This window comes from Alligator mississippiensis, chromosome 10, assembly GCF_030867095.1.
Source record: "Alligator mississippiensis isolate rAllMis1 chromosome 10, rAllMis1, whole genome shotgun sequence".
Taxonomy (NCBI): Eukaryota; Metazoa; Chordata; order Crocodylia; family Alligatoridae; genus Alligator; species Alligator mississippiensis.
The window spans coordinates 57,841,189-57,857,241 of NC_081833.1; the positions used below are offsets into that span (position 1 = coordinate 57,841,189).

The following is a 16,053-nucleotide window of genomic DNA, read 5'->3' on the forward strand; positions in this document are numbered from 1 at the left end:
GATGTTTTGCTTTTTATGTGGTAAACTGATTTAAAATGTATGCCAGTCATCTTCAGGGAACTCATTTCAGTCAAGATGAAACTAGTCTTACCTGAATCAATGTTTTAAGTGTCCCTGTGGCTCGGCATTTTGAATAATCAATCTGTCTCCATCGCTTCTTAATCATGCGCATCACAGTCTTTTTTATTTGTCAACCCTTTCGGATCCTGCCTTTTTGTTATTAACATGCCCCTAATGTCACATGCAAGCCTTTTCTTTAAAACAAGCTGCTCATTGGTGTATTTTGATACTTTTTATTATTACTAAATCTTTTTTCCCATAATTACACCACAATCATTATATAATCCCATAACAAAGAGTCTATTGAGGCACCATGCTTTTGTCAACTATGGGACACAGAATCCATAATTGCATTATTCAGCTTCCCCCCCCCCCTCCCCTTTTGCTTTGTAGAAACACAACCTATTTCACCAGTCACATTTGCACCTTGTTTGCCTGGTTATATATTATTTACTAAATCGTTGCCCTGCGGATAAACCTTGTAAAGTTGCTTTAAAAAAGTTATTTGTTTGATAATTAAGTCCTGAAAACCCATCGTTTAATGATTATTCCGAACCCATAAGGCAGAGAACCTCCATGACGTTTTTCTCTAAGTTTAATTACCGTATGCTAATTTCCTTGCCTACTACGTGATTAATTAAAATCATATTTTCATAATCATTTGGCACTAGTATTGTTTTAGAATTATCATGATCCCCTAAATAGTGTATGTAAATAAAGTCGGCTCTAATGGAAAGAATCAAAATGCAACGCTGAAGACCTTTATGTGTTTGTATGCATGCGATTGGCAACATAACTGGCTTATTTACATTAAATACGCCACAAGGTTACAGTGCAGATCAACGTCACTTTATCGCTGATTACTTCTCTTAACCGCCGGAGCTGTGACTGATGCTCCGGTCCCGGTGTCCACCAAGATTTACCCTGGAGTTTTTAAAAGAAACAGACTTGAAATAGTTTCAGGAGCAGGTAAGAAGGAGGCTTTTTTTCAAAAATGGTCATATCTCTGCGGGCTCGCTAAAAAATTGTTTAGTGCAAGGCAGGAATGCAAGTAATGACAGGCGAGGGGGGCTGATGTATGTCTGAATAACAAGTCTGACAATCAGAATGTGTTCTTAGAGAATGGATAGATTTTAATAAGTGTGTTTACATGAGCTCAAGGTCAAGACCAAGCTGCGCTGTGTTAAATGGTTTCTTAGTTGCTAGACAGAGAGAAAAAATGGACGATCACAGACCATTCTTTGTAGATTATTATATCAAGGGTTCAGCTTTTGGCTCATCAAAGCTAAATGCCGCAAGACCTATCTAGTTGCTGTGAATTATGCCAAGACGACAATGGAGTGCTTTTTTAATGGTACAATGCATTTCACCTACCAGATAGGGGGAGTCCAAGCTGAAAGCTGGGAATGTCTTGTGATGTTGGGTGATCAGTATCAATGAAGGGGGCTCTTCTGAAAAGAGACAGATTAAAATAAAGCACTCTTTGCTCGGGATGTGTTGGAAACAGTTAGGAGGGCTAGCCGGAGTGGGCAATTGTGACAGCTCCGCGCTCCACTTTTCCCCCTCAGCGCAAGAAAATGATCAAGTCAATCATGTGGACATGCTTCATTATTCATTGAACACAATCTTTTACAACGCTTCGTTTACGTGCAGGACTTTCTTCTACGCTTTGCTTTAAATGCGAAGGTAAGAAAGACAAAGGTGCCGAGGGGGTTTCGGAGGCTGGCGGAGGCTCCCGCGAGCCGCCCCACCGGCTCCCAAGTCAGTCCGGACTATTTGGGGGCTCTCTCCGGGAGCCTCGCCACGGGGCCTGCGTTTTCCAGCGTGATTAAAAAATACAGTATAATTAAATATCCATAGCCGTGACGTTTGCAAGCAGGGCTGTCAGGGGAAAAGCAGCAAAGAATGAAAGGAGCGGAGAAGCCATTGAATGGCGCTATAGAACTTAGCCTGGAGAAAACCCTTTTTTTCCTCTCTCTCTCCTCCTCTCTCCCTCTCTCTCTCTCTCTCGTTTCTTTTAAACCCGTTATTTCCACACCAGAGAAGGGCGAAAGAGGGGGGGTGGGGGAGGGGGAAAGAAAGAGTTTGCCCGGATCGGGAGCCGGCCGGCCGGGGGCTGCCAGCCCAGCCCGGCCCGCCTTGTGCATGCAGCAGCTCGGAGGCAGCCAGCCGGTTAAGTTGCCCAGAAACTTTTTTTTGTTTTCAAGGCTCGTGGCTGCGGGAAACTTTGCCGAAGTGACTCGAAACGGGGCTTCGGCTCCGCGCAGGAGCCCGGCGGAGCGCGGGGGACCCGGTAAACTCGCCCCCCCCCTCCCTGCCCTTAATCAAAGTTAGCTGATGCAGACCATGTGTCAAACTTGGGAGCTTCAAGTGCCTAAGAGACCTGCCATTTTGTGCTCTAATCGACCTCTTATGAATAGGCGCCGCGCATAATGCTTGGAGGAGCGCGCTGACATTCAAGTGCGCGCTAAATGTCAGCGCAGGTTGAGCCCTGCTCGAGCAAGGTAAAGGAGCCTGCCCGGGGCGGCCGGCGGGCAGGGAGGCACCTGTCAGCCCGCCGCCGGGGCGCAGCGGGAGAGTAACAGGTTAACAGGAGGAAACTTACAAGGCAAAGCCCATGAGCCGCAGCGGCAGCGCCCGGGACCTGCCCCCGGGCAGCGCGGGGCGCGGGGGCAGTTGCATGGGGGTGGGAAGGGGAAGGGGGCATCTTGAAGTCCCTGTAGCTGAGATTAAGTAACTGCTGGAGCCTCCGCCGGCGGTGGTGTTTTGTTTTGTTTTTGTTTGTTTTTTTTTTGGGGGGGGGGTTGCACCCTCTCGGTGGCACCGAGCCTTCTTTTGCAGGGATGAAGCCTGGAGGAGGCGGGGGCAGGATAGGTCTCCAGATTCAAAAAGAGCCAGAGGTCTTTGATGCCGGGGAGGAAAGGATCCAGCTCTGCCTGCGCCCATCTGTTGCAGTTTTGCAAATAATGGAGCTAGACGTGTGTGCGTGTGCGTGTGCGCGCGCGTGTGTGAACTTTACACCACGAATAAAAGGGTGTGAAGGTTTAAAGGGGCTTTATTATTATTATTGTTATTATTAGGATTATTTAAAGGGGGTCTGGTGCTTGAAAGGCAGCCGGGTTTGCCTGGGTCCAGCGGAAAAGTTAGTTTTTTGACTCCTGCCTTCGCGTGGCTTTCCATCGGGGCAGCCCTGGGACCGAGCACGTTTGCGGGGGGCGGCCGGGAAGGGTCCGGCAGCCTGTTTCCGTGCCTGGCTGGTATTGTCGAAGGGGTGGCTTTTTTTGTTGCTGTTGTTTGGCGGAGATTGTTATGTCTATAGGAGTGTCTAGGCGGAGACGTGATTTGTCAGATCCCTTCGTTTCCACTTTAGCAGAAAATGAGCCGGGGAAGAGGAGAGGGCTTTGCCATCCGGGGCTGCCGTGTTGTGATGCGGGAGGCAGGGACAAACAATGAGACCGCGGGCAGGGCAGGGCAGGGCAGGGGCGGGCGCGTGTGCACCCCCTCGCCTCGCCTCGCACTGCACTTTTAGTGCCGTGCCGTGCCCTTTCCCCCCCTCCTTCTCCCGTGCAGTTTAAAATAAATCCAACAGGGGCCGTGTTTGCTGAGCGGATCCGGATCGCAGCGCGAGCTGCCTGCTTCTGGGAGGCAGGCAAAAAATAAAAAAAATAAAAAAATAAATACAAATACAAAAATAGAGACTATTTTAAGTGTCATAATTAAGTTTGGAAGCCTTGTTTGGGCTCATTCAGCGCGGGGAGGCCGGGCTCGCAGCCCCCCTGCCAGGGGGTGGGCCAGGCGCCGCTGCACGTCCACTTGGAGGAGACTGTTTTCTTTGCGAGTTTAATATTAGCAACTATATTTTTACTTGGTCCAACCGGATCTGATGATTCCTGCGGAGATTCCCCCCCCATCACTCAGATCTTTGTTCATTGTTCATTGAGTGTGGAAGGCTGCTTAAATGGGGGGGGGGGGGGGGGGGGGGGGGGGACGACAGAGGCCCCCTGGCTGGCTTGAAATAGTAAACCTGAATGGGGAGGGTGGCTGGGAAAGTGGACATTGCAGCTTTAATTAACTTCAAGATGCTCCAGGGAGGACCAGAGCGTAGTAGTGACGTTGCCTCATAAATCTGTCCGGTACAGTGTGTTGCATTGAACTATTACAGTAGCACCATCGTGTTGAATATTCACTACCTATCCGGCAGCAGATTTGCATAATTGGATCTTTTTGTTTTTTTAAATGAAACTCGTTTGCCAAAAACAAACCAAAAAAAAAAAAAATCCAAACAAACCAAAAACAAACCAAAACCCACGTGAAAACCGCGGCGAGCTGCATGATTGTACAGGGTTCAAACATATCCGAAAAGTAAGTGACCTGCATAAGTACATCAATAGGTTAAGTGCAAATAAGATGAGAAGTGCTTCTGAAAGCTGTACATTCCCGATGTGGTCTCTGGGGTTGTTTCTCAATAGCGGGATTTTTCTGTAGCCTCAGGGGTTTTAGGTTTTCTGTCTGCTTTCATAACTTTTTCTTTCCTGGCACACTTCTAGGCAAGGTGAGGCTTTTGCACAGTGTCTGGGTACCTGCGTGGATCTTGGGGGAGAAGCAAAGACTGACAAATTGTGATGCTTGGTATTTGGGTTGTGTAGTTAGTTGCAGCTGCTGTGGGAGCTAAATGTGCACTGCTTTCACGTTTCTGCTCATTGGGCAGCTCATCACTAATACTTCTGATTACTCAAAGGGGTGTGTGTGTGTGTGTGTGTGTGTGTGTGTGTGTGTAAAACAGTTAACTAACCTAAGCTCCTGTTTCTCTATACTATAGAGGCAATTAGTTTCTTAATGCAGTTCCCCCTCCCCATGTACTGTAGTTTACTAAGAGTAAAGATCACTGGAGTAATTTAAAATGCCTGAAATAGTCAAGTGAATTTGTAAATGATGTGTGACAATCATCCCTTTAAACTAGGTGGCTAGTTTGTCATTCACTTGTTTTGTTTTGTTTTGTTTTTCTTCTGGGAACAGAGGCTTGCAAATATGTCTTTAATAATAAGATCCTAGTTACTGGAGTGGCATCAAGATGAAGTTTAAGCATCAAGACATTAAGGGCATTCCCTCCTGAAAGGGAGTTGTGACTCAATCAATATAGTACATAACTAGTGTTAAGGCCGGTTTAGTCCAAGTCTTACACTATGTTTCTCTTCCCTTCTTGCTGAAGGCTGTTTTAGTTATGATGTCATTCTGATAGTGGAGAGCAAATGTCTCCTGATTCTACCATTAAACGCCTGGCTGATTTGCCTGATAATGATAGCATTGACGTCCTGCTCCTTGATAAATGCAAGCCCTATGAGCCCTATGAATTAACTTTTTTTTCCCCACAGATGAGAGTTAGGTAGCTTTAGGACCCATGAATGTAGCAGCAGTACTTGGACAGATTACCTCGAACCTTCTCATTTCTGCAACCACAACCCCCTATCCTCCCTCCCCCCCAAATCTCTCCCTAAACACCACTTTTATTATAATGCAGTCTGGGCCTGATCTTCAGAGCTGCTTAGTGTCCGCAGTTCTCACTGACTTTAGATGGAGTTTGGGTGCTTGGCTTCTCTGGAAATCAGGCCCTATGTTCAGTAGACAGCTGATCTGTTTTTCTTAACTTTGACAACCTGAGAGGGCAATCTGATTTGTAGTCAATACAAAAGCATTCTGAGCAGCTTGTTGTTTGTTGTCTTAATGTATTGTCTAGTTTTCCTTTTATTATTTGTGGTTTTTTAAATTCACCTTTATCAAGGTTGTAATATTTGTTGTCATTTACGCTCTCAAAGAAAATAATTGTAAATGAAATCAATCTGGTTCTCAGGACAGTGTAAACAGAAAACAGACCAAATTGGGAACAACCGCTTAACGTATTGATTCATGATTCAGGGCATTTTGTAGAAGGAACCTTACTCCAGTTGATCTCTCTCAATACTGGGGACAGTTTGTGGTACTTGCTCTGTCTTCAGTTCTCTGAGTATGACTTAATGTTTATATTGTTGCAAGTAAAATGGAGCTTAATGTTAATTGTTTAAAAATGTGCACTGTTTTAAATTCTTTTTCATTTACTGTTCTGAGGATGACAATTAACTTAACATCTGTATGTGTAAGAGAGGTTCATTCCTATATTACATTTGTCGAAAATGCATCCAAAATCTTTTCAGACTCAAACAGTGTTTGGCAAAAGTGTCCCTGAAGATGCAAGCCATTATTACAGAAATGCTGCATTAAGATGCCTTTAATACCTTTGCAATTACTTTGTCTACTGTATGAAAGAAAACGGAATTGTTCTTCAGGCTTCTTAACTTCTGAGCATACTTGAGATCTCTAATGCTCAGCAAGTTGTCCGGCATTGTCTTCACCAAAGACTTTTACAAAATGAAGAGGCTGATTGTCATATTTTTGTCCATGCTAGAGGCGAATCACCCAACCCATTCATTATCAGAAAGGAAAGTGAGTAGTCTGGAAGTTGCAGCATCACTACTACTGTTTAGCTTGCAGCAGTGAAGGCAGCACTGAGATTAGAAAGTGTGATCTTCAGTACAGAAAGCTGACACATTAGGTTGTTTACCCACCATGGGAGCCTTAGGTGAACAAAAAATTTGCATTAGAACAGACTGTAAAATCCACTAGTCCATTAAAAAGGGCTTGCTTGTTTCTTAGGAAGCACAAGTTTTCCTCAAATGTAAGAAAATGGGTATAAGTTATTTTTCCAAATGCTGCCTTTTCCTTAAAGTTGGCTGTGAATTGCACAGGTGTCTTTAGAGTGCCTTGAATAAAAAAGGCATTTGCATGGATTTATAGGAACTTTATAAAAAAAAAGAAAAAAGAAAATAGTAAAAGGATTTATTTTTCAAGTTTGAATGAGGACAATTACAGCTTTTTAGCATCTTCTGATTTAGCATGTTTTGGTAGGACTTATAAGTAAATTTAAATCTTAATTTCTGAATTTCTCTCAGATTTATGAATAGCTGTATCTAAGCTCTTCATAATGCTAAAAACAGTATGATATTTGGAATGCCATTTTCATGTAGTCCTATTCACACCTTACATTTTCTTCGTATCTCTTACCTCCTTCTCTTTAGGGCATTTTGTGTCTCTGTTTCAAAGGTGTAAGCAATTTAGATTCAGGAGAGAAGCAAATAGAGAAAAATAGAATATGTATTTTCCCCTTTATATAAATATGAATAAACTTATTTCTGGCAAAAGAAGATGAAAATCCAAATTCTTTCTAATGAAGACACTCTGGGCACAGATGTTCACAGAACAAGAAGAAAGAATGAATTACTGTGCAAGAAAATCTACTTATGTAAAAGTAAAATAATTTGAAAATGTTTATTGGATGATCCTAGGGACACTGTAAAAATGAGCCGTGCTCGTGTAAAGTTAGGTGACTGAATGGTACATGCAATTGGTAACAGAATAAGGAACTTTTTCTGACTCAGTCACTAGACAGAATCTGACCTTGGACAGAAGGGATTGAAAGCAGTAGTGATCAGATGGATGTTTGGTGCCCAACATGAAAAAAAATCAGTGGTGTCAGTCCATTTCTTAGTGTATCACAAAACCCACCACAGCACTGTTAATTTTATTGCCAGGTTCAAACAACAAAGCTAAGTGCTGAACCAATGTGGAGATTAGAAGTTACCTTTTCGTTTCCAGCAGCGATGCAGGTCACGGAAGCAGCACATTGGTAGGGCGAGGAGGAGAAATCTGCCCCTCCTCGGCTCTCCCAGTTCTGTACACAAACAGAGGGCTCCCAGCAGGGAGAGCCTCCAAGACTGGAATCTTTCACAGGTGTTAAAATTCACTTAACATTTCAGGTGCATCTCATGGACTTGCTCGATAACCAGATGCATCAAAAAAGAAAAAGACTTGTGGCAGCCTAATTATAATCATCTTAGTAAGCCGTGCTTTTGGGGCCTTGAAAGTGTTTTGAAATCACTGATTTTTTTTTTAATAGGTCTTAATCTAAATACACTATGCAAGATTGTTTTTAAAGAGCTAAGTTCACTAGGTCAGGTAGAACTATATTAAAGATAAACAATCCTGTTATAAATACCACTATAGTTTAAACAAAATTTTAAAAAATCCAGTTAAAATAGCACCAGCAGCATCAGTGTTTGACCCCTTTTGCACTGTATGCTGGCACATTTATGATCCCTGGTGAGAGTCTTTCAACAAAAGACAAAATAAGGCAAATCTTTTCATATAAATTGTAAAATAAACAATACTGTTTTTTATGGTAGGACTTTTCGTTGATGACTGTAATATACTGTAATTCTTAATAACAGTAATGGGGTGCTTAGCCCTGGCGTAAGTCCCATTTTACATCTGGTTGAGCAACTGCTTCAACCACATGGGACAGTCCTTTAGTTCTCACTCCTTCCCCCTAATCCCTAATTTTTCCTAAATTTGCCTGAGTACATGTCTGCCCAGTGCTTGGCTAATAGAGCATGCTCAATCTACATACATGTGCTTACATGTCCACAGTGCTGAGGCAGGGTCAACAGTGCTGTCCCCATATGTGGCTATATATTAGGCAAAGAGATACACAATTCCACTCTAAGAGCACATTCCCACAAGTGGGAAATGTGCATTTCACCAGGGACAAATGTGTGCCGCTGCTATTTGTCCCCAGGAAACCCCTGCGCGCATGTGCTGGTGCGTAGCATGTTGCCTCGGTAGGATGTGGGGAGGCTGGGGCCAGCACCTGGGCTGGCCCCAGCACCCTTACCTGAGATCCTGGGGGCACATGGGGGCTGCAGCTGCAGCTATCCTGCAGCAAGGAACCTGGCTGGCAGCTGGAGTGTGGCTCTGGCTAGCCAGGCTCTGGTTTTGGGTGTGCAGCGCCGCCACATGCGCCACCCTGCAGGGTTTTCTGATACCAGGATCTCCCAGTGTCAACCGCCAGCCCATCCAAATTGCAAATGAACAGTGTAGGGAAAGTCTGCATGTGCAGTGTGTGCAGTGGGTGGCACCGCACACAGGTCCACAGTGTTGCATGCCACACGTGTGTGCTTGTCTGGACGTGCTCTAAGTGGCTAAAGTAGGTGCCTATGGTAGAGGAACCCTGAATTAGAGTCTCCTTTAGACAACTGGAACCCAACTCAGTGATGATGTGATGCAGTTTCATGGACGGCAGAAACTGGATGGGGTGGTGAAGTGGCTAGATGACAAGTCAGTGACCAGAGAGTGAAATCAGGCACTTCATGTTGCCTAGGCACAGTGAATGTGTCCTGGGCCTGCTGATGTCGAAGGGAGTGTTTTTTCCAACTTTCTTTGGCCAGGATTTCATTGAATGTGACTGAGATTTAAAGGGACCATGACTCTTTATTCCATCCTAAGTTTGCCTCTGCCTTAATACTACTTTAATTATAGTTGCGTTTATTATACTTTTTCACTCTGGTAAGCATCGTGTTTCTCGTTGGAGCCCTTCCCTCCTATTTTATGTCCTGGAGATGTTCTGTTGCAGTGACCGTCCTTCTCTTTGAGGATGACTGGAGCCCTACTGAGCTCATCAATACTGCTCTTCAGCCAGCTAGAGGGGGTGTTATGGAGTAACACATTGCAGTCCCTCGCAACAGGGGCTAAATATATTGCCTCTTCAGTAGTTCTGACTCCTGCTGGTCTTGGAAGTGAGAGTCTGGAAATCAGACCTGAGTAAACCGCATGGCAGTACCACAGTAGGTTGCAGGGAAGGCCTTACATTTATTTTTCTAAATGATAGTATAATTTGTATTAACATTTTATTTCACTGTCATAAATTGGTCTCCATAGATTTGCACTGACTTTGTTACCTTCAATCTTGTCATTGTAATATCATCTGTCACAGGTGGTAGGCATAGGTATATAATATGTCCCCTTAAAATTTAAGAAACACAGAGTAAATAGGAAACTCGGGCAGAATTACTTCATGCAAAGGGTAATAAACATATGGGATAAGTTACAGGACAGGCAAGAGAAGCAAAAAATATAAATGAGTTCAAGAGAAACCTAGGTTTGTTGCTGGAGAAAAAAGTTCTTAAGAAGTCTGGTGGAGAAAGGGAGATGTGGATTAAGTTTTAAATTAGAAAGGGCTGGCATTTTGGCATGGCTCTTCATGTTCCTAAGACTGCTTATTTTTGATAGAGCTGCACGTATGTCCAGTGTTTTGATTTCATATTCTTGTGCAGTGGTAACATCATCTCTGTAGACACGCGCTGCGATTCTTGAGAGCTCCGTAATAGTCCTAAGTTGTAAGGCTGCGTAAAACTCAGGGCTTGTTTATATCAGATGTTTTGTATCACATCATGACAGCAACACAGGTGCAACAGTGAAATCCCTTGCGCAAATCAACTTTGCTGAGGGAAGAAGTGACTTGAACTGCTGGATGTCTGTAACTGGCTAGTATTTTCTACACTGGGGGTGAGAATCTATAGGAGGGGGTTGCTTTGGTGTACCCTTCTGCAGTTACACGGGTGAAAAAATCTCTAGTGTAATCAATCTTTCCATGCGTTTTTTAAAAAAGGTTTTGTTTGAGTACTTTTACTGATTTCAAGCTGCATGGCTTCTCCTGAGCTTCTCTTTGAACAGTGAGTTTGCTTAAACCCTACATTTTGAACCGGCTGTTGCTGCACTTGGCTTTGCATCAAGACAATGTTTAATGCAAAGAGTTTTGATGGAAAACTATAGGTCCAAGTTCAATGAGAAAGTGCAGGAAGATTAGTGAAAAATTTGGATCAGTCTGGTATGCCTTTCAAGGGCCTGACAGTGCTCTCGATGAAACCAATAGACAATTAGGTGATTTCGGTCAGACCAGGGCTGGGCCAATAGGTATAACAACCTCCCCAAGTCAGGCGAGGGAGGCTTGTGTAGATGCTCATTTAATCGTGGACACATTTCACAACCAAATTGTTTTTGGTATCATGGATACATGTCCTCAAGCAAGTGTGAGAGATTGTGTTTGAATCAAACTTTTTTCCGGTTTCATTATTTCAGTTACAAAAGGAAAGAGAAGGACCTCAATCTCTGAGAAGGCAAAGGGTGAAGGGATCTCTTCTTCATAGCTTCACCTGGACTATGCTGCAGTAATGGCATTTCTCTAGGTATTAATTAAATCAGTGGGACGAGAAACTCCAAAATCTTGGTCCAGCTCTATTATAACATAACTTGTATCAGCTACTGGAATTTTTTTGCTCTCGTCATTACCGTTGTGGAAGATATTACTATCAACTCTTTTGAAAATATTTCGGGTTTTTTCAAAATATTCTTTAATTTTGTTAGAATTGATAAGAATCTCTGTTTTATTTAAATGCAAAAACCTACATGAACGAGTATTTTCTATACATAATACCTGAACCTTGCACATGCTGTTACATAAATTAACAATAGGGAAAATAAAACCACCCGAGATTTTTATTTTATTTTTTCTTTATTTTACTTCTGGTAGTATCTTTAGTTTTCCCAGTACTTCCCAAACACAGGAAAAAGTGTCTTTCTGTCCAGAACCAGTTAGAAACTTTTGTGTGTGTGTGTGGGGGGGGGTTAGGTCAGCAAATGCTGATTCATTGAACCCCAACTAATAACAAATGGGTATAACAAAACTTTCATGGAGAAGGGTTTCTGGGGTCCAGAGTGGAATTTTTGGTTCAAATCAAGAAAGAACCTTTCTCCACCTGACTACAGCCACCGGGCACTCACCTGGGGTGCAAGAGGCTTAGCTTCAAATCATTCCTGTTGTTCCTGATATGGTCTAGGGACTCTTATATTCAGGGGTCTTGCATCACATATAAGTGTCATAACCCACAGCCTCTAGTCATTTCCTACTAAAGACGATTTGGAAATGTTCACTGGGTCAGAGTGAGCGGCTTTAACCTGGTGGTTGTGGCACTCAGGTGGGATGTGGGAAACCTGTTCAAAATTAAGCAGAACAGACTGCATCTACACAAGATGCTACTGTGCAGTGGTTACTGCGCATGTGTTAGTAGTTGTATAAACAAGTGCCAAAGAAATGTACAGTAACCTGAATTACTGTGCAATAGTGCCGGCGAAAGCCTTTTTGTGACACTACTGCACAGTAGCCTAATACTACTGCCCAGTAAGTGTCATCTGATGGCTTTTGCCATGCGATGTTTCTGCTCAGTAGTATCAGGCTACTGCGCAATCGATGTCTTGTGTAGATGCACCCAGAGATACCTGGTTTGATTTCAGGTAAGTGCCCTAGCCACCAGGGTAGTAGGATCAGTGCCGCAGGGTGTCTCAGTGTTGAAATGTGTATGAAATCCTGGGAGAGTGAGATGGGAAGCTCATGTACTGCCCGGTCCTGTTTCTGCCTCATAGAAAGCACAATATCAAGGACTAGCAAGGAGACCCAGGGAAGTGGGGCTTGGAGCCAATAAACAGAAGAGTGGAAAGGTCAGCTAGGAACAGGCCACATCTTGATAATACACACCACGAATAGCCTATGGATTTTTGTTGCTACTGTCACCCAGTTTTTTTCAGAGCAGAACAAAGCCAATGTACAGGCCAGTCGTGCATCACTCTTTATTTCCTCTCCTTCTCCTCTCCCTGACTCCTTATCACTGGGTGTGTGGGAGATGTGGGTTTAGGCCACTATATCATAAACTCCTTGGGGAAGAGGAACTATCTCAGTTCTATTTGTACAGCATTGAGCACATCGAGCCTGGTAATCAACTGGCAATAATAATACTGTGTGGCTACAGTGTAATATCACATAATTAGACCTGACGGGCCTTAGGGGATACAGCTAGGCAGCTATGTGAATACTTCCATTCCCATGAAGAGACTCCCATTTTTTTTATGGAGAAGCCTCATAAGGTTCCCCACTTCAGAGTTTCCTTACAAGCCTCTGTTCAAGGGAGGAGGATTTGTTTGGGCTCTGGAACGGGAGTGAGGTGAGACTCCAAGCAGAGGGGAACCCCCATTTCCTTTAACAGAGACATCAACTTTGATAGCTCTTGTCTCTTCAGACACCCTTGTTTCATTCAACTTCTCTGGCAGCAGGATTCTGGCAGATCTCATGCTGCATTGGTTGGTTCCCCTTCTGGCTGCTCTATAACTGCAATGGAGGGGAGCCAGGGGAATAAATATAGCTCTGATTCCCAGTAGTAACCCCCTGCCAGATTTCTACACAGAAACCTGGGAGGTCAGCAGGGGGAGAGGGAAAAAGGAAGAGGTAGTTATGGAGCTTGGACAGGCACTGCTTGGACTTATCCAGTAGAGGAGCATGACTGTAATGTAAGGGAACAAAGAACTGTATTGCAGTGTGGGAGCACACCCCTCCTTTTCCATGGAGAGAAGAAGAGATCTGGCCATAACAGGGATGGTTTGCACACTTATTTTCAAAAGCAATTTCCATTGGCTGCCCTGTTACCAAGCAAGTGAATTAAATTTGAATATTTGTCTAAAAAATAAACTTTATTTATTTGCAAATTTTGTTGTTTTCTTTTATGTGCTTTACCCTGTTTGGGAAAATGAAATCAGTCTAGTCGGTTTCTCTTTTTGTTTCTTGCCCGTTTCTCTTTGGCTGCCATGCATTTGCACAATGCTGCAACGCTTGGCCAGCAAAAATGTTTACAACAAAAAATGTTTTCAGTGGGATTAAAAAAGGATCATGGAAACATTTCTATTGGTCTTGGATTTTTTGTAACCTTGATTTTACAAAACCTAAATTAACTTGACAGTGTCTAATTTTATCTTTAAAACTGAATAATATGTTTCTGATATAGCTGTCAGAGAAAATAGTAGCAAAAAATACTCTTATGACCTGATTCAAAGTCCATGGAAATACATTGACATCTCACTGTTGACTTCCATTGTTTTCAGACCAGGCCCTTAACCTGTATTTAGGAATATCTGTTATACTTTGGTAAAGTAGACTTAAAAATTGACATTAGGGGAACTTGTTTTCTTTAGGCACTTTTTTTCTCTGCAGTGAGAGCAGGACTTAAACTAGACAGGGTTATGTCTGCAGCGCATATGCAATAGTAATTCTCATTGGAGAAAACAAGGACTGTTTACGGAGAGCTTATAAAATCAGTTCCTTGGAATGTTCACTATAATAAAATATCAGCTAAAGGTTATCGTTCATATGAAATCTATTAAATACTTAAAAAAAAATCTAACTGAGAATGCTATTTGAGATGTACATTCAGATGGGATTTTAATTATTTTGGTTTGCAATATGTTTGGTAACAAATGGCTGTTTAGGGGACTGTTTAAATCCATAAGTCTTGAAGGCTACCTTATGGCTCTGTTCATCCCAAGTTTTCTTCCATGACTGCAGAGCCCCAGAAAGCAATGGAAAAGGTTCATGCACACAATGTAGGCCTTGGCCTGATGTTAGTACCTAGGCAGCCCCACTTCCTTTTCTCTGAAGTGCAAAAAACCACTGTATAATGCATTTAGAAGAATGAAATTCTAATTAATGGGTGCTATGTACCCAAGCAGGCACATAGCAAATTGCATACTGGAGGTTGGTGGTGTTGCTGCATCTGCAAGGACTACCTTCATTCAATGTTTCACCAAGTAGCTACAATATGCTAGAGAAATGGTCAGCACTAGAAAAATCAAAGTCTTCTGTGCCAGTACATTGTAATTACTCTTATAGGGCCAGGAAAGCAGATACTTATTGCCAACTTCAGTGCTTGTTATCATGAGTGGTCTTCACAAAGTCAGTTTATCAAAGATATTAGTAATTGTTTTCAGGGTCAGAATCATAGTTGTACTTGGGTACTCTTTGTTTATGTTTGAATTTAGTCAGCAATATTCAGTCTGCTAGATTAGGATAGATTAAAGCCACAATCCTGTAAGAAATAAGGTACTGTTTTATTCAGAAAGGTATTCTATTTTTTTTTAGCATCAACAGACTATGGACCATTTCCAGTTTTATGATGCTAGCACTGATTTCTTCAATAGTAATAACTATTGAAATAATTTCATCGTTAATTTAAATATCACTTCTGTTCAGTGAAATAACTTGCTAAATGGAGTTGAATGACCATGCAAACTATTTCTAGGAGATTGGTAAAAATATGGTAAATTGTTTAAACAAATACATATAACTAGATTTGGGAACCATTTGTTGATAAGTATGTTATGACAGTTTAAATTCTTCTCTTCCATGGCTACTTTGAACATGTAAAGAAGATTGGATGCCTTTATAAAAATGTTTAGTCCATTTGATGTATGGTATTCTTATAGAGTATAACATTTGTTCATGTACCTCATTTAATTTAGATCATACACAAATAGTTTTAATATCGTATGGCCTATTTTTTTAGGTTGTGAGAGAAGATTTTCTATTCTGAGTTTAATTGTCCTGTCTGGAGAAAGTTGGTCATAGAGTTTAGTCAAACCAAAATGTTACGGTCCAGAAGTACAACAGAATTCTAGTCCTTTGATCACAACAAAGGTAACTTTTTGATGTTGCTTCTAATAAAAACTAATACATGCATTCTTAGAAGATATTTTCTGTTATGATTAAAATAGTATATCACTCCCTAATTTATGATTTCATCATGTGTGCTTTAATTATGTTTTTACTGGAACAGAAATGTCTGCATTTTTTAAAATCCAGGGCCAGCATAGAATAAAAAAAAATGTGATATGTTTATGGCTTTGGATCTGCTAGTTAGTCTTTAATATGCTCAGGCCCTGTCTTTTGTTTAATTTTCACCAGTGGGTAAAGCTAAACCTAAACAATAAGCCAGAGGGAAGCTGGAAGAAAGAATCCAGGCCCTGCAATGTGCCTTCTCCACTCCTGGGCCTATTAGGCAAAAGTTTAGGTACTAGCACTCCGTTGGGTCCACTTCATGGATGTTGTGCCACCATGTGGGAAGGCTGTGTCACCAGAGGAGTGTGCTAGTAGTAGAAGAAAAGTTTGTAGCACAGTGAAGAAGGGTGAGTGAATAGCTTGGTGATTATAGGAGAGTTTTGCATGGGTCTCTGTGGTTTGAAGAGCATTGC

At 42.4% G+C, this 16,053-nt stretch overlaps 1 protein-coding gene across 15 annotated transcripts in view; it reads left to right on the forward strand.

Moving 5' to 3' along the window:
• Positions 1 to 867: 867 nt before the first annotated feature.
• ZNF536 (zinc finger protein 536) overlaps positions 868 to 16,053 on the forward strand; it is a 464,250-nt gene continuing 449,064 nt past the window's right edge. For 4 of the 15 annotated variants that reach the window (XM_059713818.1, XM_059713828.1, XM_059713829.1 and 1 more), the window contains exons 1-2: positions 1,231 to 1,746; positions 15,369 to 15,499. The gene's annotated coding sequence lies outside the window, so the exon portion shown is untranslated. The other 11 variants (XM_059713821.1, XM_019492883.2, XM_059713820.1 and 8 more) reach the window with 7 other exon arrangements.